This window comes from Rhineura floridana, chromosome 7 (genome assembly GCF_030035675.1).
Source record: "Rhineura floridana isolate rRhiFlo1 chromosome 7, rRhiFlo1.hap2, whole genome shotgun sequence".
Taxonomy (NCBI): Eukaryota; Metazoa; Chordata; class Lepidosauria; order Squamata; family Rhineuridae; genus Rhineura; species Rhineura floridana.
In genome coordinates, this window is record NC_084486.1 from 84,980,666 (window position 1) to 85,002,450 (window position 21,785).

At 42.4% G+C, this 21,785-nt stretch overlaps 1 protein-coding gene across 4 annotated transcripts in view; it reads left to right on the forward strand.

Annotated features, from left to right (window-relative positions):
- The window catches only part of SEMA4G (semaphorin 4G), a 136,838-nt gene that overhangs the window by 17,122 nt on the left and 97,931 nt on the right, over positions 1-21,785 (forward strand). The window contains exon 2 of one of the 4 annotated variants that reach the window (XM_061636179.1): positions 3,337-3,400. The exons of the other annotated variants lie outside the window; for them this stretch is intronic. The gene's annotated coding sequence lies outside the window, so the exon portion shown is untranslated. The remainder of the gene's footprint in view (positions 1-3,336; positions 3,401-21,785) is intronic. 4 annotated transcript variants of the gene reach the window in all.

The following is a 21,785-nucleotide window of genomic DNA, read 5'->3' on the forward strand; positions in this document are numbered from 1 at the left end:
GTGCAGAAGCAGAGTATGTGGCTCTATCACAGGCCTGTAATGAGCTACAATGGTTCGCAATGCTCATGCAGGAGATAGGCATTGATATGCAATTTCCGATTACTGTATATGAAGACAATCAGACCTGCATCAAGATAGCCACATCAGAAGCTCATACCAAAAGAACAAAACATATTAGTGTCAGATACTTTCACGTAAGGGATTGTGTGCAGCAGGGGTTTGTTAACCTAACATTTTGTGACACTAACAACATGGTGGCTGACATAATGACCAAGCCTTTGTGTGAGGAGAAATTTGGCAAACTGGTGACAAGGCTTGGAATGAGTTGAAAGTTGATTGAATAAAGTTCTAGCTAAATGTACAGAGATGTTCTGAAATGTACTGTAATGTACTGAGATGTAATTTGGAACTGTTTTGCAAGGTGTATTGTAGAAATGTATTATTGTTATTGTTGTAATGAGTTACAGACATGATGGGAAAAAGGGGGGATTGTTGACCATTGAACCGCACTGTCACTGAGTCTGTTTTTCCATCAAGTCTGAAACACTGTAACTAGGGGGAGTTATGTCTTTGCCCAGTCTGGGAACGGACTGCCAAGGCCGTTGCTATGGTAACCATCGTGATAGACTGGGAAAAGTTCTAGCAGCTATCTGTGTTAAGCTGTGTTTTCTGTGTATTGCCTCTGAACTGAGAGGTTGTCTTCTGTGTTTACCTCTGGAGAGAGATGTACCAGAAGGGGGGTGACTGAAGAAACTCTACATGTATTTACTCTTAAGCCTTTGGCCGTAATGTCTTAATAAAGACTCTTAACATGATCTAATGCTCTGAAGAAGTTTCTTGCTCAACTTAACTCCAACGTAATGTATGCTGTTTCACGCAACAACGCACACACGTCAACACGTTGGGCCCAATCTCCTGTAGGACCCTGCAGAGAGTTGCGTAGCAGAACGGAGAGTTTTGAGCGAGCTTATGTGTGTGTGTTTGAATCTTTGCTAAGATTCTACCTTCCCTGCAAATTAGTCAGACAGAGACTTTAAGCTTTAAAATAAGAAAGAACTACTTTATTCTGGAAGTACGTGTTTGATAGGAAAAAGTCCTATATCTAGCTAACTAGCTAAGTTGGAGCAATGAGCACTGCGCCCAGTACTCACCCTCATGCTGGTGGAGAGGGAGAGACAAAGGAATATGTCTGCTCCTCTCTCAAGAAATAAGAAGACTGGAAGGAGGGAAGGAACTGAGATCAACATCCTTTGCATATCAGTCTAGCAGGAAGGGACAGCAGGAGATCAAAGGACAGGTATAGCCTAGCAACCAAGAGGTCTCCTCTCTAGCTACGCCTTTAGCCCCATGCAGCCTCAACCCACAAGTTGGAGTTGAACCTCATACATTCCAACATTATAAAAGTAAGGTTCTATGGAAAACTAAACAATGGCCTACAGACTGGAAGCGTTCAATATACATCCCAATTCCAAAGAAAGGGGATCCTAGGGAATGCAGTAATTATTGAACTATTGCCTTAATATTCCATGCAAGTAAGGTAATGCTCAAGATTCTACAACAAAGGCTCTTACCATACATGGAGCGAGAAATGCCAGACATCCAAGCTCGATTTAGAAAGGGAAGAGGCACCAGAGATCATATTGCAAACATACACTGGATAATGGAATGGAGCAAGGAATTTCAGAGAAAATCACCCTGTGCTTTATAGATTACAGCAAAGTGTTTGACAGTGTAGATCATGAAAAACTATAGAATGCTTTAAAAGAAATGGGGGTGCCACAGCATCTGATTGTCCTGATAAGCAACCTATACTCTGGACAAGAGGCTACTGTAAGGACAGAATATGGAGAAACTGATTGGTTCCCCATTGGAAAGGGTGTGAGACAGGGGTGTATTTTATCACCCTATTTGTTTAATCTATATGCAGAACATATATGGAAAGCAGGATGGGACCAAGATGAAGGAGGTGTGAAAATTGGAGGGAGAGAATATCAATAATGTAAGATATGCAGACGATACCCTATTACTAGCAGAAACCAGTAATGATTTGAAACGAATGCTGATGAAAGTTAAAGAGGAAAGCACAAAAGCAGAACTACAGCTGAACATCAAAAAGACTAAAGTAATGACAACAGAAGATTTATATAACTTTAACATTGACAATGAGGATATTAAACTTGTCAAGGATCAATACCTCGGCACAGTCATTAACCAAAATGGAGACAATAGTCAAGAAATCAGAAGAAAGCTAGGACTGGGGAAGGCAGCTATGAGAGAACTAGAAAAGGTCCTCAAATGCAAAGATGTATCACTGAACACCAAAGTCATATCATTCAGAGCATGGTATTCCCGATCTCTCTGTATGACTGTGAAAGTTGGACAGTGAAAAAAGCAGGTAAGAGAAAAATCAACTCATTTGAAATGTGGTGTTGGAGGAGAGCTTTGCGCATACCATGGACTGTAAAAAAGACCAATAATTGGGTGTTAGAACAAATTAAACCAGAACTGTCACTAGAAGCTAAAATGATGAAACTGAGATGATCATACTTTGGACACATCATGAGAAGACATGATTCACTAGAAAAGACGATGCTTGGAAAAACAGAAGGGAGAAGAAAAAGAGGAAGGCCAAACAAGAGATGGATTGATTCCATAAAGAAACCTGCAGACCTGAACTTACAAGATCTGAACAGAGTGGTTTATAACATGCTATTGGAGGTCACTGATTCATAGGGTCGCCCTAAGTCGTGGTCGACTTGAAGGCACATAACGACAACAAATGTTTTAGTCCAGGGGTGGGGGACCTCCAGCCTGCGGGCCAGTCTTGGCCTACCAGATGGTCCAAGTTGGCCAGTGAGACTATTTCCCCCAAACATCATTGATGGGAAGGTTGGGTAACATTAGCTGATGGGCATGGGGAGTCGTGTTCAATCCTGCTGGGTGGTGCTTTGCCAGCATATTCCCTGTGGGAAGCAGATCCTGGCCACCAGCAAGATTGAAGTTTTTGCTCATCAGCTGGTGAGTGGAGGATTCAGTGCTGTTGGGGTCTGCTTGGCTGTCTGCAGGGAACATGCTGGAAAAGCAGACCCCTCCTCCCTCAATCAATATTGACAAATTAACAGAACTGCTCCCTTATCATTCACCTGATGTCACCATGACATCAGATGATAGGCAGGTGGGTGGCCCCATCCACCTGTCAGTTGGGCCACAGGGGTGGAGGGGAGGAAGATAAAGATTTGGCTTGCCAGGCCAAAAAGGTTCCCCATTCCTGTTTTTAGTTTAATTATGGTCTTCAAGAATCTCTCCTTGCACTAATAATCTGGTTTCTTTATACAGGAACAACTTGGAAGCATTGAAAAATTAGCTTCTATTCTGTTGTGAAGTCTGCTCTGGTCTTGTGGTAAGCGTTACTGCTTTTCCAAACTTCAAATACTTGTTTTCCCAGTTTAGGGTTAGACTTATGGTGAAACATGGGCTTTTCCAGATGACAGACTCCTGGAGACAATTTTGTTCCTTGGTTGATCTCAGATTTGTAATGTCATGCTAAAACTGTCTTCTCCCGTCCATGGACTTCTCCAGCCAAATCTGTGTAATTTTGTTGTTTTTTAAATTTTATTTATGATTTTCCAATAGTTCATACTTTGGATTCCAAAGTACTTGCATGTTACATTTTTTAACCATAATAAGGACATATTAATCCTTGCTGCTATGCAGTTTCAGGTAACCAATGTACTTAATATTTCAGCCATATATTTTTAATGAATTTGTTTTACTGATGGGTATGATCCAGTCCAAAATAAGCATGTAGTAGCCCTACTGATCACAGTGCTTTTATCTCTTGCATTGAATCTGTTAGCTGCTTTGAATTTCCATTTGCTTGGGAAAAGCTGTGCCAGTTATATTGTGCACAAATGCATAATTTTGGATTTTTTAAAGTTAGATACATTAAAACAGATTTTCAATGAAAATTTGGAAGTAAGGGAATCCATGAAATGCTCTGTGACTCAAGATGATGATGTGACTCTTTTGCAAAAACAGCCTCCTAGCCAAAACAGGGAAATTATTTTGTAAGTATTTGGTGTAACAAAAGAACCTGATAATTGGGCACAGCAAGCTATGTTTGCTGAGAAGGATAACAAGTATTCTTGGTGGCAACGGCTCCTGATACCTACTTATGTAAACATTAATTATGAATCCAAAATCAAGTATAATTTTTATCTTCGATTTTAGATGCTCTAATGGCTTTTAAATCATGCTATTGTAGTCAAGCTCATGCTGAGATGGAAGGCTTTGTTTTTTTGCTTCACCTCACTAAGGGATTGCCAAAGGTTGACCTACTTTCTCATGATTCTGTCATTGTGCCCTTGCAGGTTCCACTTCCTAAGTCTCAATAATGTATATTATTAAACTAGACTATGCCTTGCTGGTTTCCTTTTATCTCTCATGCCTTGTCATTATGTGCTAGGCTGGGATATACCATTCAGGTATGCCCCTGGAACTCTGGGGATTTTGTGCAGAATCTGGCACAGAACTTCGGTTTCTTGAATATTGGATTGTATGCTTTTAAAAATAAAAATATGTTTCTAGTTCTTATGGTTAAAAGCAAAAAAGCCCAAAAGTGTGCAGGTAGTGTCAAAAGGCAGCCTAGAAATCCGACTGGGAGACTGATTCTTCCAAGCTTGAATTTGTAAACTTGACTGTCAAACTCTCTTACTTCCATGGATCCTAGTTCCTGTACTCCACCCTTATGTTGTTCTCCTGGCTCATACCTTTCCTTTTTGTCCTTATCACAGTCCCCCTTACTTCTCTGGGATACTGTAACAATAAATGGGATAATCTATGTCTGCTGCATTGTGCTCCAAAGGAAAGGAGGGATGCTGATGTGATGATAAAATAGGAAATGTCCTTATGGCTAAAGAGCCTGAATGCTAATGCATAACTAGCTTGCTGTTAGAAGTAAGTCCCAGTGATTTGACTTCTAAGTAAAATGTGTGTTTTTTTAATTTAGAATCACAGGTGTAATTCAGCAGTCAGGGCTGTCATACAAACTGTTCAGATATTGGAATATAGTATTCAGGGAAAGCTGTCTGTGGCCAAGAGACAGCAATTGCTATTGTATGGCCCTTTGTAAATGAGCTATGATTGCATATTTTTGATGCATAGAAGTCTTCCCAATGGAACCTTTTGACACTTCATACTCATGCTTCCGCTCTAGCTCAGAGATCGTTGATATGTGGAAATGTCAACTATCAGACTCTGTGATGCTTCATCCTGGTACACAAGGCAGTGCTAATGGCTTCAAATGCTACCATGCTGCCTCTCAGCAAGCAGGGGGCATACAAATTAACCTTTCATCAAATTTATTGAGCAGCAGTAAGAGATTACGAATGTGCAGAATTGTTGGTCTTTGGGAACCCAAATTCAGTGGCCCTTTTCTTTCAAGCTCTAATTTGGCAATCAAGGCTAACATTTAACATGGTTGTATGTTTTTATTGTTTTAAATGGGGCTGGGTTGCGATTATTGAAATTTGAATTGTTAGCTGCCCTGGGCTCCCATCAGGAGGAGGGGTGGGATAGAAAGGTATGGAAATTTTTGGGTGGGGAGTGCATTTGAAGCAAGACAGCTGTGTTCTTCTTTGGGTGGAACTGAGTAAGATCAGTTCTATGAAATTTTTCCTCCTGGGGCGAATAGCACTGGGGGGAAGGGGGCATCAGGACCATGGTTGGAAGGAAAGGGTTAAACCCTCTCCCAGTGCATCTGAGTCCTGATTTTGATTCTTCTCTTTCTCTCCTTCCTGCAGTTAAATGCAGCCATACACTTAACATCTGATCTAGTTTGATTCTGCTGTTTGTCCAGATAATCGGGGTAGTATGCACTAAAAAAAGAGAGCTGAATTCCCCAATCAGTATAAAAATGCAAATTAAGAAAAATGTGCATAATATATGTGTGTGTGTTATGAACTTTTTGACATACTATGTATACTTCACTCTTAAACCCTCCCTCTGGTAATGCTTGATAGAGAACTGATATCTTTCTGTCATGGTTGGCAGTTCTTATACATCAAATAAATCTTTAATCTGGATGTCCTTTCACTTTTGAACATGGGGTTGATATACAAAATGGCTATTGATCTTATTGCAGTGGGAATGTTGTATCACAATCCTACATCCCAGTTTAAGAGCAGCACCGTTGGTTGACTTGAGTTGGGCATGGTAAAATTTGGGACCTGCTATCCTGCTCTAAGTGTCTGAACTTTTCAGCATGTGCAGTTCAATGCAGGTTGTCTAAAAGAAAAAAAATGTTGCAGAACAAATTACTGTATGAAAAGCAGCTGTGTGAAGGTGGCCTTATTTGAGCATACCCCTGTTGGTTATACTGCTTGAGAATGGAAAATTGGTTAGTGAGTAATTGAGTCCCCTCAACCTTATCTGTATAGTTAACATTGGTGTTGATGTGCTCTTTGGTAATGGCTCTTTGATAGCAGAAGGGTTTTGCTTAATGGATTTTGACTGATGGCTGCTCCAAGCCACTGAATTTGTGTTGCATCCCACTTGCCTCAGTGGGGCTAAACGCAGAGCTTGGAAAAGTTACTTTTTTGAACTACATCTCCCATCAGCCCAATCCAGTGGCCATGCTGGCTGGGGCTGATGGGAGCTGTAGTTCAAAAAAGTAACTTTTCCAAGCTCTGGAAAAGTTGTGCAGTTTGCATCTGGCCAGAAAAAATGTAGCCTGTGGTTTTGTAGCTGGTAGACATGAAATAGCACCCCAAACTGCTATTGTTTTGGGGAAATTATGCTATTTTGCATTGCTTGTCCAATGCGGCTGTTCTCCCTTTGCTCAACTGGTATGCGTGAAAGTGAACAGTTTGCTTAGAGAGTTATGCCTCAGTACTCTTAAGAGAGCTGCTGGACGTCAATGCAGATATTTGAAACAATCAAAGAGTATGACACTTCCTTGTTGCTCTGTCTCTGACCTACACTTCATTATTTGTTTTATTTTTAACCATTGATATACTGTTTTGTGCATTCAAAGTGGCTTACAACTAGGAAAGAGAAGAAAACAGGAGTCACATAAAACAATAAATAGATTAAAAATACCGAGAGGTTCATTGGTGAATTACCTTTGCCATCATGGTTTACATCTTGAGATCAGATGTCAAGAGTGAAGTTGTATGCTAAAATACCAAGTCTCTGTTTTAGATCTCTGATGACCCAGGTTTTGCTTATGTGCCAGCCAGGATCAATGTAGAATTCCAGAAGTTAGGAAGGTATTTTGTGCTGGTGACTCTTGCTTTTCAGTTGGAATATGTTGGCTCTGGAGGTGGTTTTAATAAATGTAGTTGGCCAACATATTTCTTATTCTGCTTTTCATTTATACCTATAGAAGAGTGATAGAATAGTAGGTTAGGACAATGACTTTGAAGCAGTTGTGGAAGGATTCAGAGATATATTTGCTAATGGGCAAAAAAACCTTGTGGTTTAAGAACGTACCAATAGCCCACAGATATTTCTATCAAACTTTAAAAAGCAGGGAAATTGGGCAGCTATAGTGAGTCACCAGGGGAGCAGGAGATCTGACTTCCTCTCTGAGATACTGTATTGTCCTACAATTTGTCAAAATGCAAACACAATTTGGGTTGGTCTTTCACAGTCCAATCCACTTCCTGTGTAGCTTGGAAGAATTTGCTAACATGCACCCTATTCCTCTCATAGAGCTACAGTCTGCAGAAGAGGGGATGACTGTTAAACCACTCTGGCCACTGCAGCTCTGTCAAGGGAATAGGAGTCTCCTAACAGCTTCCCAGGAATTATTTTTGGGAAGCCATGACTGTTTAAAGTGGAATCAATGACTAGTGTGGGTGTGGCCCCCTGATTAGCCAAGCCAAGCAGCTGTGAGTCTGGCTTTTAGAACACTGACATTTGGTTCTTATTGAGCATGCCCACTCTTATCATTGACTCCAATGTTAAATTTCTTGAATTAATTAAAAATCAGCCATGCATTTTTTAAACTTTTAAACTGCAGAAGATGAAGGTTAGCGTATGGGACAAGGTCAGTAATAGGATTACTGTACTCTGTGAACATGGATGATTTTTAATTAATTTCAACAAATTATGAGACAGAAAAAAGTCCAACAGGGTTCTGGATTTCCCCCCTCTTGTTTTACACTTTGAACTCTTGAGTCTCTCTTAAGTGTTTTGTGTATCATCATGAACACTTAGATGGTTGTTAAGCAAGAGTTTCTGAATTCAGGACTATATGTTTTGTATGGTTTTGTTTTGAAATGAGTTTATGGGAAGCAGCAGAATGGCATGGGGGTATTTTCAATTTAATATTGCAGAATGCGAAAAATCGACACTGGCTATAATATACAGCAACTCTCATGGCTGTATAATTTTTGTGTATAGGTGTGTCGTTCACAGATTAAAAACAGAAACAGGCATGGAAACAGATTTGCAGGTGTCACTAAACTGGAGTATGGTAAGACCGTGAAGTTGGCTAAATTTGTACAAGAACTTTATCCCTTTTCCTGCCCCTTAACTCTTCCAGTGAGCAGCCCATGTATCACCTGTGGAGCAAAACCAATTTCCTGTAACTGTAATAGTAGTGGGGGAGTTGGTGGCAGTAGCTCTAAAAACGTCACTGCACCCTGGGAGATATTTTATAATCATAAACTGAGCTTTTACCCTTGACTGAACTTTGATGGATGATTTATTCTAATCTTTTATGTAGTCAGATAATCTTCCCTTCCTTCTGCTGGCATTAAAAGGAAAGATTTCTAAGGACTCGGTCTGCCAATCTAAGCCAAGGATGAGTTAACTTCTTGAGATTGCAACAGTTCTCTGTGTCTACACTGGGTAAAAAATTAACCAGGTTTTTAATAGCCAGTTGCTCGATTGTCCTTTAAGACCAAAAGCTACACACTGATCCTAAGCAAATGCGTAGTTTGAACAGTAATTACAGCTTTACAAAAACACTGATTCCATCATCTGTCTTCTTACAGACCCTTGATCAGGAAGGGTAAGCACAAGGTCTAGCTTGTCCATTGCTGATTTTGCCTATGTTCCTCTTGATATCTCTCATAGAAAAGGTGGTTGTGTTGATTCTTCTTTGGTTAAATGTTAGTCAGTGTTTGCTTTGTGATAAGGGAGGGCCTGCTCCGAGGGGTTTTTTTTTCTCTTGAGGGAGGAGAGCGGGCTGGGTGTTGTGTCTACAGCCAATCACTTTCCAGAGGAGTAAATAGGTAATGTAACAAAGTTCAGCGCTTGTTTGCTTTTTAGAAACCCATTCTGCTCTCCCTGTGTATAACCAGTAAGGTGGCATGATTTCTAACCAGAACTTCTGGGTTAAAGTGCATTCTTTCATCAGTCTCAATATATAAGCTGCATGCCCAGTGTCGGGAAGAGTTAACTTCTTCATCTTCCCATAAGCTTTGCCAAACATGGCCCAGGGCTCTTTAATGTGAATGTTAGGAACCTGTGTGTAATCCTCTCTTTTCAGGTTATATTCACAGTTTGGAGTATCAGTGCAAACAAACGAGGGAAGTATGTATGAAGCATAGCAACTGATTTTTCTTTTTAGCAGGGAGGAGAAAAAGTTTAGGTCAAGGTTTGAGAAAAACAAATTGGAGTGACCCTAGAGTATTATACAGCCATGAGAGTGGCTGTATACTATAGCAAGTGTGGATTTTTCACATTCCACAACGTTAAATTGAAAATACCCCCATGCCATTCTGATGCTTCCCATAAGCTCATTTCAAAACAAAACCTTACAAGACTTATAGTCCTGAACTCAGAAACGCTTGCTTAACAACCCTCTAAATTTTCATGGCAGTACACAAAACAGCCAGAGAGAACAGAGAGTTCAAAGTCTAAAAGAGAGAACTGCCCCCTTCAGAGCCCTTTTGGACTTTTTTCTCTGAGAGTTCTCATAATCTGTTGAAATTCATTACAAATCAGCCATGTTCACAGAGTACCTATAATCCTGTTACTGACCTTGTCCCATACTCTGACCTTCATCGTCTTTTAAACTATTTAAAAGTTTTAAAAATGCCTTGCTGATTTTTAATTAATTTAATAAATTTTGCATTGAACTGAATGATAATGTTGGGCATGCTCGGTAAGAACCAACTGTCAGTGTCCTAAAAGCCAGACTCAGCTGCTTCGCTTGGCTAATCAGAGAGCCACACCCACACCAGACTTTGATTTCACAAGGAAGGCAATGGTAAACCACCTCTGAATATCTCTTACCACAAAAACCCTATGAACAGAGTATCCAAAATACAACACAAGATAGTGCTGGAAGATGAGACCCCCAGGACAGAAGGCACTCACCAAGCTACTGGGGAAGAACAAAGGACAAGTACGAGTAGCACTGTGACTAATGACGCAGCTGGGTCAAAGTCGAAAAGAAGCCCAAAGGCTGATGCACACAGATGCAAAAGGAGAGTCCAGAGTTGTACGTCGCACACAATAGGAACATGGAATGTGAGAAGCATGAACCAGGGAAAGTGAGAAATTGTCAAGCAAGAAATGGAACGTATCAACATTACAATACTTGGCATGAGTGAATTAAAATGGACAGGAATGGGACATTTTCAATCGGGCAACTTCAAAATATTTTATGCAGGAAATGAGAAATTAAGAAGAAATGGGGTTGCTGTAATAGTGAGATGTAGCAAAAGCAATTAGGAGCTACAATGCAAGGTCTGAGTGAGTGATATCAGTGAGATTAAACGGGAAACCTATTAACATAACCATCATCCAAGTCTGTTTGTTTATTAATATATGGTCACAGACTCATTCAAATAAAATAGTCAGAATAGTTAAGATACAGAAATATAAAAGTACAACATAAAAGAAATAGCAGTTAAAAGAGAAGAATCCTCTTATGACTCCTTTGGGCAGAGAAGAGGAACTTAGCCACTGACTCTGTTGTAGACGTATTAAAATCAGCTAGGAAATATTTCAAAAACCAGACGATTGGCCTGACAGGAAAGTTTCTCATAATTGGACTGAGTAGTCTATCGCTATCCTCCCTATAAACATTACATACAAAAAAGACGCAAGTCAATGTTTCAACTTTGTCACCACAAGGACACAGCCGGTCCGCATAAGGGGTACCTTGGTATCGCCCTTCCAAGAGAACATCCAAGTCTATGCTCCAGTGGCAAACACAGAAGAAGAAGAATTGGAGAGATTTTACGCAGAAGTACAGGAAAAAATTGATCACACAACAAAAACAAGATGTGCTGATAATCACGGGGGACTGGAATGCAAAAGTAGGGAACAGAGAAGAACTAAATTGTGGGGAAATGGGGCTTAGGAGACAGAAATGAAGCAGGAGAAAGGCTTATTGAATTCTGTGAAGTCAATAATTTGTTTCTTGCGAACACAATTTTTTGAGCAACCAAAAAGATGACTGTTCACGTGTACATCACCAACTGATCAATATAGGAATCAAATTGATTATATAATTATGGTAGAAGAAGATGGAGAAGTTCCATACTTTGCGAAAACAAGACCAGGAGCAGACTGCGGTACAGAACATGAACTGGTCGTATCGAAAATCAGAGTAAAGCTAAAGAAGACCAACAAAGCAATCATAATGCTAAAATACAATTTAAATAACATCCCAGAAGCATATAAAGATCAAATAAAGAACAGATTTGAGGCTTTAAACTTAGTTGAAAGAGAACCAGAAAAACTATGGAGTGAAGTCAGAGACATTATTAGGGAGGAATGCAAAAAGACAATACCTCTAGTTAAAGAGAGAAAGACCTCAATGGATCACTGACAAAACACTTAAAATGGTTAAAGAGAGAAGGAAAGCAAAAGCAAAAGGAGACAGAAACATGGTCAGAACCCTAAATGCAACAATACAGCGACTAGTAGGTAGGGACAAAGAACTATTACAATAGTTATTGTATAAAAATAGAAGAGGGCAACAAGGGAAGAACAAGAGCCCTATTCCAAAAGATTAGAGAAATGAAAAGGAAATTTAAACCAAGCGTAGGGTATTGAATAATCAACAGGGGAACACACTGACTGACTGAGATGAAATAAAAGGAAGATGGAAGCAATACACTGAAGAACTCTATAAAAGAGATGCCAGGATGACAGATTCATTCACAGAGGAACCGTATGATGAAGAACCAGAAATTTTAGAATGTGAGGTGAAAGCTGCTCTAAAAATACCTGGAAGAAACAGATCACCAGGAACAGATGGCATACCAATAGAGTTGCTACAAGCTACTGAGACTGAATCTGTCCGAATTTTGACAAACATTTGTCAAGAAATATGGAAAACTAGACAATGGTGCAGAGACTGGAAGCGTTCAATATACATCCCAATTCCAAAGAAAGGGGATCCCAGGAAGTGCAGTAATTACCGAACTATTGCCTTAATATCCCATGCAAGTAAAGTAATGCTCAAGATTCTACAACAAAGGCTCTTACCATATATGGAGCGAGAAATGCCAGACGTCCAGGCTGGATTTAGAAAGGGAAGAGGTACAAGAGATCATATTGCAAAATTACTTTGGATAATAGAACGGAGCAAGGAATTTCAGAGGAAAATCACCCTGTGCTTTATAGATTACAGCAAAGCCTTTGACTGTGTAGATCATGAAAAACTATGGAATGCTTTAAAAGAAATGGGGGTGCCACAGCATCTGATTATCCTGATGCGTAACCTATACTCTGGACAAGAGGCTATTGTAAGGACAGAATATGGAAAAACCCATTGGTTCCCCATCAGAAAGGATGTGAGACGGGTGTATTTTATCACCCTATTTATCTAATCTATATGCAGAACATATCATACGGAAAGCAGGATTGGACCAAGATGAAGGAGGTGTGAAAACTGGAGGAAGAAACATCAATAATTTAAGATATGCAGACGATACCATACTACTAGCAGAAACCAGTAATGATTTGAAATGAATTCTGATGAAAGTTAAAGAGGAAAGCACAAAAGCAGGACTACAGCTGAACATCAGAAAGATAACCTCTTTACCTTGTCCTTTCACACCTGACATGTGTGGTTTCAGGATCCACCTCATTCCTGTGACTGTAATTTGTTTTAACTATTTTTAATGCTGAATTTTAAATTGTTGTAACCCACCCTGCATTGAACTTGTCAAGAATTATCAATACCTTGGCACAGTTATTAACCAAAATGGAGACAATAGTCAAGAAATCAGAAGGGTAGAACTGGAGAGGGCGGCTATGAGAGAACTAGAAAAGGTCCTCAAATGCAAAGATGTATCACTGAACACTAAAGTCAGGATCATTCAGACCATGGTATACCCGATATCACCCAAATTGTGTTTGCATTTTAAGAAATTGGTAGGGCAGTCAGTATCTCAGAGAGGAGGTCAGGTCTCCTGCTTCCCTGGTGTGTTCACTATAGCTGCCCAATTTCCCTGCTTTTTAAAGTTTGATAGAAATATTTATTTATTTATTTATTTATTTATTAGTCGCCCATCTGGCTGGTTGTCCAGCCACTCTGGGCGACGTACAAGATAAAACAATACATTAAAACATTAAAATTTAAAACCATAACAGTAAGAAACCTAACCCACCCCAAAAGCCTGCCTGAAGAGCCAGGTCTTCAAGGCCCGGCGGAAGCTTATCATAAATATCTGTTGCCTTATAGGTATGTTCCTAAACCGCAAGGTTTTTTGCCTATTAGTGAATCTTTAAATAATGCCTGATGCTTGCTAGCTGGTTGACTAAAATTTTTGTGCTCATTAACAAGGGGGGGAAATGGACACCCAATTTTTATAAAAATTGTCTTCTTTAACAGGTCTTTTTAGCAAACTGGCTTTGCTAAGAAAGCTTCTCAGCCAGCACTTATTTAGTACCCTCGATCATACCAGTCATTTACTCTGCATTTTAAAGCTGTTTTCCAAGGTAAGGCTATTTCTGGCCTGCCTGCTACGAGCAGAAAGTCTAGGTGTTTGTCTTTTCATCCATGAAATGGAAATGGACTGCCTTCAAGTCGATTCTGACTTATGGCTATCCTATGAATAGGGTTTTCATGGTAAGCGGTATTCAGAGGGGGTTTACCATTGCCTCCCTCTGAGGCTAGTCCTCCCCAGCTGGCTAGGGCCTGCTCAGCTTGCCACAGCTGCACAAGCAAGCTCCTTCCTTGCCCGCAACTGCCAGCTGGGGGGGCAACAAGTCTCCTTGGGACTATGCAGCTTGCCCATTTATTTTATTTATTTATTATTAAACTTATATACCGCCCGACTAGGAAGCAGCTCTCTGGGCAGTGAACATAAAAACATATACAATAAAATTACAGGATCTGATATAACGAATACATAAAAACCATCTAAAATGAAATTACAACATTTACTTAATTAACTTAAATTAAAATGCCTCAGAGAAGAGAAAGGTCTTAACTTGGCGCCAAAAGGATAATAGTGTCGGCGCCAAGCGTACCTCCTCGGGGAGACTGTTCCACAATTCGGGGGCCACCACTGAGAAGGCCCTTGATCTTGTTACTACCCTCCGGGCCTCCCTGTGGGTCGGGACCTGGAGGAGGGCCTTCGTAGTAGACCGTAGTGTACGAGCCGGTTCGTATCGGGAGAGGCGTTCCAGCAGATATCGTGGTCCTGCGCCGTATAAGGGTTTATAGGTTTGTACCAACACTTTGAATCTAGCCTGGAAGCATATTGGAAGCCAGTGCAGGCGGGCCAGAACAGGTGTTATATGCTCAGACTGCTTGGTTCTTGTTAGCAGTCTGGCCGCCGCATTTTGCACTAGCTGTAGCTTCCGAACCGTCTTCAGAGGTAGCCCTACGTAGAGCGCGTTACAGTAATCCAAACGTGAAGTTACCAGAGCATGTACCACTGATGTAAGGTCCTCCTTACTCAGATAGCGACGTAGCTGGGCTACCAACCGAAGTTGGTAGAACGCATTCCGTGCCACCGAGGCTACATGAGCCTCAAGTGACAGGGAAGAGTCTAAAACGACTCCCAGACTACGAACCTGCTCCTTCAGGGGGAGTGTAACACCGTCCAGGACAGGGTATGTATCCACCGTCTGACCAGAGAAACCATGCACCAGCAGCATCTCAGTCTTATCAGGATTGAGTCTCAGCTTGTTAGTTTTCATCCAGTCCATTGTCACGTCCAGGCAACGGTTCAGCACATCGACCGCCTCACCTGAAGAAGATGAAAAGGAGAAGTAGAGCTGCGTGTCATCAGCGTACTGATGACAATGCACTCCAAAACTCCGGATGACCGCACCCAACGGCTTCATATAGATGTTAAAAAGCATGGGAGACAAAACCGAACCCTGCGGGACCCCATATTGGGGAGCCCATGGTGTCGAACAATGTTCCCCAAGTATTATCTTCTGGAGACGGCCCGCCAAGTAGGAGTGGAACCACTGCCAAGCAGTGCCTCCAACACCCAACTCCACAAGCCTCTCCAGAAGGATACCATGGTCGATGGTATCAAAAGCCGCTGAGAGATCAAGGAGGATCAACAGAGTTACACTCCCTCTGTCTCTCTCCCGACATAGGTCATCAAACAGGGCGACCAAGGCCATCTCGGTGCCAAAACCGGGCCTGAAACCCGACTGAAATGGGTCTAGATAATCGGTTTCATCCAATAGCGCCTGGAGCTGGTCAGCAACCACTCGTTCCAAGATCTTGCCCAAGAATGGAACATTCGCCACTGGTCTATAGCTGTTAAAGTCCTCTGGGTCCAAGGAAGGTTTTTTCAGGAGTGGTCTCACCGCCGCTTCTTTCAGACAGCCAGGGACCACTCCCTCTCGCAAAGAGGCATTTATCACTTCCTTGGCCCGGCCAGCTGTTCCATCCTTGCTAGTTTTTATAAGCCAAGAGGGGCAAGGATCAAGTGGTTGCACGTACCTGTCCAAGCACCTTGTCCACGTCCTCGAACTGAACCGACTGAAACTCATCCAACAAAACATGACTAGACTGTGCTCCAGACACCTCATTAGGACTAACTGTCATAAAATGGGAATCTAAGTCCCGGCGAATGTGTAAGATCTTATGCTGGAAGTGCTCAGCAAACTCATTACAGCGGGCCACTGATGTATCTGCCATGTCCTGTGGGCCTGAATAGAGTAGCCCTCGGACGACTCTAAAAAGCTCCGCTGGGCGGGAGAGAGATGACTTAATAGTGGCGGTGAAATGTTGTTTCTTCGCCGCCCTCACCGCTCCTACATACAGCTTGGTAGAAGCATGGACCAGCGCATAATTGCATTCGTCGGGAGTTCGTCTCCAACTCCGCTCAAGCCGTCTCCTATCTTGTTTCATCGCTCTTAGCTCTGGAGTATACCAAGGAGCTATATGAACTCTACAAAAGAGAGGGCGCGCAGGGGCGATCGTGTCCACTGCCCCGGTCATCTCTGCATTCCACAGATTAGCCAGGGCTTCGACAGGAGCGCCAGTCCTATCAGCCGGAAAATCCCCCAGAGCCCTTTGAAAACCTTCAGGATTCATTAGTCTCTGGGGGCAGACCATTTTAATAGGTCCCCCACCCTTGCAGAGGGAAAAGGCCACTGAAAGTCTAAACTTCAGCAAGCAGTGATCTGACCATGACAAAGGGAGAGATGTAAGACTCCCCACATCCAGATTACTATCCCCATGTCCAGTAGCAAAAATGAGGTCGAGAGTATGCCCCGATGTACGTGTTGGGCCACTAACATATTGAGACAGCCCCATGGTTGTCATGGCGTCCATGAAGTCCTGAGCTGCCCCCGACAAAGTAGCCTCGGCATGGATGTTGACATCCCCCAGTACTAATAGTCTGGGGGATCTCAACAATACCTCCGAGACCACTTCCGTCAGCTCAGTTAGGGAAGCCATTGGGCAGCAAGGTGGGCGGGCTGCACAGGTGGCAGGTCACGTAACCCCTGAGCCACTCACTGTGGGGGTGATCTTTAGCTGGCTCTTTACATCCAGGAGACACGAGTGGGGATTTGAACTCACAGACTCTGGACTCCCAGCCAGGCTCTCCTCCCCACTGTGCTATATTCTTTTCATCCATATATGAGACTATTTGGCTGTGCTGCCCTGGAGCTTATGGCACTGATATGCTTGCATTAGCTCTGCTTCTTGGTCAGGATGCTGCTGTCTTTACATACTGTCAGATGGTTTGTTCAGCCCATGTCTCCCTTTCTCTGATGATATCCAGTCTTTGGGACCAAACTACATGTTATGCAGGAGAGCTGTGCTTGGATCGCCTGATAGTTTTTAGTTTTAAAACAACTATGAGTGTGACAGCTCTGGATTTTATCACAGCAGGGATGTGGGGGAGGGTTTTTGACCCCCACCCCCAATGCGGTTTCCAATAATGACTTTCTGAAGTTACTTTTTATCCAGGTAGGGGTGGGATACAGGCACCAATATTTTTAGGAGATCCCTTTGTGGGTCTCCTGTATAAGGTGGGGTAGGGTTCTCTGTGTCTCTTCTGGTACTGCTATGCATGGGGCTGGCAACATCCAAGTATGTAGTAGTGTCGCTGTTTCATGCAAGCACATGATTCTTCCAGGAATAAAATAAGTGCAGAAATGCCTCTTTCTTGAGATGTGTATACGCTGTGAAGAATGGATTGTATCTCTGTGAATTCTGCTGTGTTCTTAGTGGCATATTTTGTTTTTTTGCACTGAAGGCTTATATGCTTAGGAACATGGGAAGCTGCCTTATACTGAGTCAGACCATTGGTCCATTTAGCTCAATATCATCTATACCTGCTGGCATCAGTTGTTGAGGATTTCAGGCAAGTATCCCCCAGATTTACTTAGAGATGCTGGGGATTGATCCTGGGACCTTCTGCATACAAAGCAAATGCTCTGTCACAGACCTACCGTCCTTCAGTAGGGTTTGGAAAACAGTTTTTTTCTGGTTCAGGATGGCTAGTGGTTTTTGTATTTGTCTTGTTATGTAGTGTATCACATGATCAGCTTGCTCAGGTATGATTTTCTGAATCTGTATTTGGATCATTCACCTTTCACGTGGTATCCCCTACTCTCTTGTGCTCCCTGGTTATGCCACAGACCATCTCATAAACTGTATTCCATTGTATGGGCTAGTTTGTTTGGAATGTTCTTGCCTTCGTATAGAAAAGTTGGACTAGATGACTCGTGGACCTTTCTGGGCAGCTCTGCGATTGTTCTCCCACAGACCATGTGAACAGTCAATCGTGGTCGAGCTCTGACACACATGGCACACATTGTTCCCTCTTCTCCCGTACAAGTTGGAGGAATGCTTTATGTCTGCATTAGCAAGTTGCGCACAAAGACCGTGCCCTGATCAGAGACAAAAATGGGCCGATCTGTGTGTGCACACCAAAATCTCTGAACTGTAGTGTGTATATGCAGGGGTCAGGTCAGATCATTCTTTCCCATACTTTTGAGGCCTGAAACATGCTTCCCCTGCTCCCTCCTCCTGGATTAAAGTTGGCAGCTCGCTTCACTTTTATATCATACTTCTTTGAACTTCACTCAGACCTGTCTTTATGTCAGTCACTTCCGAATCTCATTGATGGGGGAATTATTTTCTTGCTCAGTTGATGAAGAACTGTTAATGATTTGTACTTGCCCTGCTAACGTGCAGGGACAAGGGGAGTAAGGATAGGAGGGAACCTTCTCTCAGGTGCAAGTGACACACAGGCTAAAATGTCTGCATTTGGTTTTTGAAGGTGTCTAGAACTCCAGCAGCTCTTGTTTGGTATGAAAGACAGGACATGCAAAGAGCCCTACCCCTACATCCTGTTTCCCACAAAAGCCAAACTAACATCTCCAGGAAACCCAAAAACAGGATGTGAAGGCAATAGCCCTCTCCAGCACCCCAGTAACTGGTATTTAGGGGCATATTGCCTCTGATCCTGGAGGTAGCATGCAACCTTATCCTCCATGAATTGGACATCTCACATCCCACCATATCCAGCACACACTTTGGGATGCCCAGGTTCAGTCTCCAGCATCCCCAGGTAGGCTGGAAAAGACTCCTGCCTGAAACCCTGGAGAGCTGCTGCCTGTCAGTGGTGACGATACTGTGCTAAATGGGCCAGTGGTCTGATTCAATATAAGGCAGCTTCTATGTTCAATCTTGTGGTAGTAAATGCCATAGTTCAACTATGTGCATTGTTTAACCAGTCGAAGGTTGGCTATTAACGTGTGAGACTAGATTTAAAGGTGTTTTTTCTTACCCTTCACAGATGCACTTTATAATTGATGCTCATCTTCCAAATGACACGGGGTGTATCCTGACTCACAGTATATTGTGTGAGCACAACAGAAAATAGCACAAGGAGATGATGTGGTGGTGTACTTTATATCCCATTATATATATCTCTTTGTATCTCAGTTCCTGGTGTGTTCACATAAATGCTTGCACCTCGTTAATGAGATAAATGAGTTACATGAGTGGTCTTGCATTGTTTTTGCTGGCAACCTTCCCCCCTCCCCACTTTACTTTCTTATCAGAGCTCGAAGCTCTATGCAAAAAATTAGTACCATATACTGTACACCAAACTTTTTTTTGTTATTAAACAGAACCTTAAACCTGGCTTATGGGTGAAATTGTGTTGATCAGGAAATCACTCCAAGCCCACAATTATGACATTGGGGCTATATACAGAAGTTTTTGGAACGCAGTGGGACAAAACTGACATGAAGTGCAGCAAGTGCTAGTGTGAACAAAGCCTTCATCCTTGGCTGATCTGCTCCTTTGTGTCTTTTATCACCATGAAACCTTCACATTGAACCTGGCTGTGCTCTCTTGTTCTATGCAAGGTATGAGACCAGGGGATTATGTGAGCAGCGCATATGGATGCCAGATGCTTGCCACATTTTAACAACTGGATACCACAGTGCCAGATGATGGATGAGCTAAGCCTCCTATAAATGCATAGAATAAGGATGGAGAACCTGTGGCCCTCCAGATGTTGTTGGCCCCATTGGCCATGCTGGCTGGGGCTGATGGGAATTGTAGTCCAACAACATTTTGGAGGGTCACATGGGAAAGGTGGTAGCTTAGTGGTGCAGCATCTGCTTTGCATGTAGAAAATCCCAGGTTCAGTCCTCAGCATCTCCAGATAGGGCAGGGAAAGACTGCCTGCCTGAAACCATGGGGAGCTGCTGACAGTATATTTTATTAGTCTTCAACTGGTGGGTTGGACATATTAGCGGGTTGCTGCCTAACCTATGGCGGGTTGCAGGAGCAACACTACCGCCATACAATATAAGGTGTAAAATTCACATGTGGGTCTCCAAACGCATGTTTGGGCTAAAGGTGGGTCCCTGGACTGAGAAGGTTAAAGGTCTGTTAGTGTAGACAATGCTGAGCTTCCTGTGTTCCTCACCTTTGGCATAGAAGAAGCGGTTTTGGCCAAGTGTGCTGGGAAATCACAGTTCTGAAAAATAATAATCTGGAACTCCATTTCCAGGAGGGCAGGTAGGCAGGGGCATTACATATACAAGTACAACACACTAGCTTCAATGACTGTCTCTCAGAGTGGAGTTTGGGCACTTTTAAAATGGACTTGACAGCTGTATGTTAGAAATCATGGTTTTGACAGGTCAAGTTCATCACATGTCATAAGTCAGAGAGAATAATGGGACAATTACACAGTTTTCTGGTGATCTCTACTCTTTCCTGACGTTTGTACTAAAATGATGAGCCCAGGAGGAGGCTTCAGGTGACGCTGTTGGATCTACTTAATGTGTGTCTGGCTCAGAAATGCAGGAAGGATTTCTTACTAAAACCAGTGCTCATATGACTCCTCTGGATGATCATCTTTATATGGAATATTTAAATTGCAGGCAAGTGCCATGGGGTTATGTGTTTGCTTTCTATTACCATTGTTGCCCGTTATGCAATTGTATGCTTGAAGAGGAACAGTTGTCTCTTGTGGAGGAATTGTTAAACACGTCCATCTCGTTTCTTGCACCATAAATGGCTGAACACAGGCTGCTCTAAACTGAGCTGTCCATGCTAGAACTCAGCAAGTGGTTACTCTCTTGACTTAAGAATTGGCTCTTGTTTTCTTACAAAACTTGCATTTAGACTTTGCACATATCGGCCTGGTTTGCGCAACACACTAAGCCAGAGTTTGGCTTACCAAGACTGTGTGGGTTATCGGAGGGCTCTTTCACTAACCATGAGTTGTAACCAAGGACAAACCTTGGGTACAGCTTGTGATTAGTGAGAAGAGAGCTTAATCTCAAGCTCTAGTTCAGATGACACACCAAACTAAACCATGATTTAGTGTGGCAGCAAAAAGGGTCAGGGAGGTGCAAAGCAACTGTTTGCTCCTCTCACAGAGCCTGACAGCTCATGCGGTAGATGGTAGAATATATTCATTGTCACTGGGAGAAGTGTTAAAGTTGAAGGAGGCAGGAGTCCTGATGCTTTAAGAATATGCATCGTTATTAATAATACTTAGCCTTTATATAGGTCGTTCTAAGCACTCAAAGCACTTCACATCCCCTATCGCAGTAAGGTAGGCCAGTATTATTTCTGTACGGTAGAATAGTCTCTGCCAGTCTCTGCCTCTTGATGTTTTGCACTCCCAACTGATGGGAGTTGTAGTGAAAAAACATCTGGAGGACACCAGGTTGACTAAGACTGGTGTGGATGATAGTGGGAGAAAGAGGCTGAGCATGTCCATGACACCTTTTTGAGTACATGGCTGAGAGGAGATTTGACCTGGGGATTTTCAACTTCGCCACTACAGTATATCAGCTTCAACTTCTGAAATGTTCTATCATGTGATATTTACCAAGCTGGGTCTGCTACA